The sequence below is a fragment of the Oryzias melastigma genome, unplaced genomic scaffold, assembly GCF_002922805.2.
Source record: "Oryzias melastigma strain HK-1 unplaced genomic scaffold, ASM292280v2 sc00308, whole genome shotgun sequence".
NCBI classification, from domain to species: domain Eukaryota; kingdom Metazoa; phylum Chordata; class Actinopteri; order Beloniformes; family Adrianichthyidae; genus Oryzias; species Oryzias melastigma.
The window spans coordinates 180,581-182,995 of NW_023416917.1; positions in this window are offsets into that span (position 1 = coordinate 180,581).

Consider the following 2,415-nt stretch of genomic DNA (forward strand, 5'->3'; position numbering starts at 1 on the left):
GCTGAGGAGGGAACATGATAGTCCAGGAAACACATTTACCAGAAGACTTGATGATCAAGTTATCAGCTGCCTTCTTTTCCCATCTTTAAAATCTTTGGCCTTTTATATATGTCATGGAGCAACCTGCTGCTACCGTCTCCGGTCACCAGAGGGAGCGTTCACCAGAGTTCTGAGCTCACCACCTGCCATCACCTGGACTCATCAGCTCAGCTGTTTCCCATCACCTCATCACCTCCACAGCTTATAGTCTGGCTCCACACTCCACTCCCCGCGAAGCTTTGTTTGTGCCACCCTGCCTGCAACTCTGAGCGTTTATTCCTGGACCTGACCTTCTGCCTCCGACCCTGCTACTCTGATTGCCTGCCGCCTGCCGCCGACCCTCGCATGGACTCTGACTCATCTTCTCTCTCGTCTCTGATGATTCCATGCCCGTGTATGACCTCTGCCTGTCTGACCCTGCTTAGCCTGTGGACTTTTGCTCTGTTAATAAACCTGCTGCACGTGGAACCAGCTGTCTGCCTGTTTGTGACAATATATTTACAAGTTGAAATCCATCAGAAAACATTGATGAATGAAATTGCTTTTCTTTGCAGTCAAGCCTCGGTGATGTGTGTTGTTACCGTGACAACGCGCCGGATCAAATGGTTAACTTTTTGTGAAAAAGTGATCAAAGTAAAAAAAATAACAAGCTTAAAGTACTAAAAAATGCTTAAATATTTATTTCTTATGCAAATTAACCATCCTTTGTTTATTTTAGCAAATGGATGACATCGTGTTAGACAAAGTGTACGAATTACTTTAAAATCCTGAGTAGTCCTGTGGAGGGGCGGAGTTGAAGCAAAAAGCGTTGCCCCTTACTTGCCCCCTTTGGTCAATATTAGAATCATTAAGAAATCGTCAACATGTGCTATTTCAAACTTTGCTAAAATAAAAAAAACTTAATTTTGGCCCTCCAGTGTTCCGTATCAAAGCTGGCTGGTGGGACATGAGCTCATCTGTTGGTTGAATAAAACCGATTCAGAGACCGTGTGAGAACCAGATCATGGTCATTGAATCGGATTGGACGAATGAGGTTTTCCTTAACTCTCCTCTCCATCTGCTATTCTGTCCACACTCCTGCAGTGCTGATCGTCCCCCAGGCAGTTCTCCTGCATGATTTATCGTCGTCCGAGGTTCTCCACACTCTACCCCCCCAGCTCTCCTGATGGCTGGGGGGGTGCTCTTCTGTGGGACATTGCTGCAAAAAGACTTTAAATCTTTGGAATTTTGACAAACAATAAATACTGTGAATATGCTGTGTATTCATATTTATTTAAAACTCTTACAATAATGTATATATTTTTAATTAGTGGATCCAGGAAGACTAATGTGGATCCTGAAGTAAACAAAAGAAGAAGATGAACTGTGCTACATTTGATGCTGCCGTTTCTCCCTCACTCATGAACCAAACTTCAGCCGGTGTGACACATGAACGTCTTCATGAATTCAAAGAGTTGCTGAATGAAATCCGATTTTCCCTCTGTGGCAGGACAAAAGGGCAAATAGGAAAGAGACGCTGTAACAACAGCACTCTTGGTGGACTCTTTGACCGTCGACAGGAACTAGAGCTAGCTGTGGTCAGGAAGGGTGTCAGGCAGAGTTCTGGTTTAGAGCTCCGGACCTCAAGTGACTCCCTGTAGTCAGTCGGCCATTTTGGCAGCAATAGGAACATGAGCGCCACTGCCGAAACTTTCAAGCCATCGAAGCATTCATCTCACTTTAATTCACATGGCATTGAGCTTTATTAAAAAAAATAGAAAGGTTAAATATTACCAACCTGCATAATGTTATTTTTGAAGGTATCTCAGCTGAAAACAATAAGCTTCACATCATCCTACACAGGGACTCTAAAAGTTTACAAAGCTTGGAGGGTTAGAAATGGACTCAATCTGGGCTTGTAGTGAACATCCTGCTGTGAAATCTTCAATCAATAAATTGCTGCATCATCACTGGAAGGGTAAGATGATTCAGTTCCTTGGGTCTGATTGCTGCCAAAATGGCGGCACCTTAAGGGGGGTCATCTCCTGGAGCTCTACAAGACTCTTTCCGTTAGAAAAAAAAGATTTGTAAGAACTTAAACATGTATCAGAGCAAGAGTTGTTATTCTGACCAATAGAAAGACTAATAGCTGTGTATTTCTCTATAGAAATGAGATTTTGGCTTCTTGGATCCAACGTGTACTTCCTGATTGGAACATGAGGGGGGAGGGGTTGAGCAGTCCATTGGTTCTACAGTCTAAGATCCACTCTGGTCGACCTTCTTGATTATTACTTGATTTCATCCGGTTCTTCTGCTTCCTCTCAATTGTTGGGACCGTGCTACAAACTCAAAAAGTCACCAAAATTTGCACAGACCTAGTCCTGGTGAAGTGGAAAA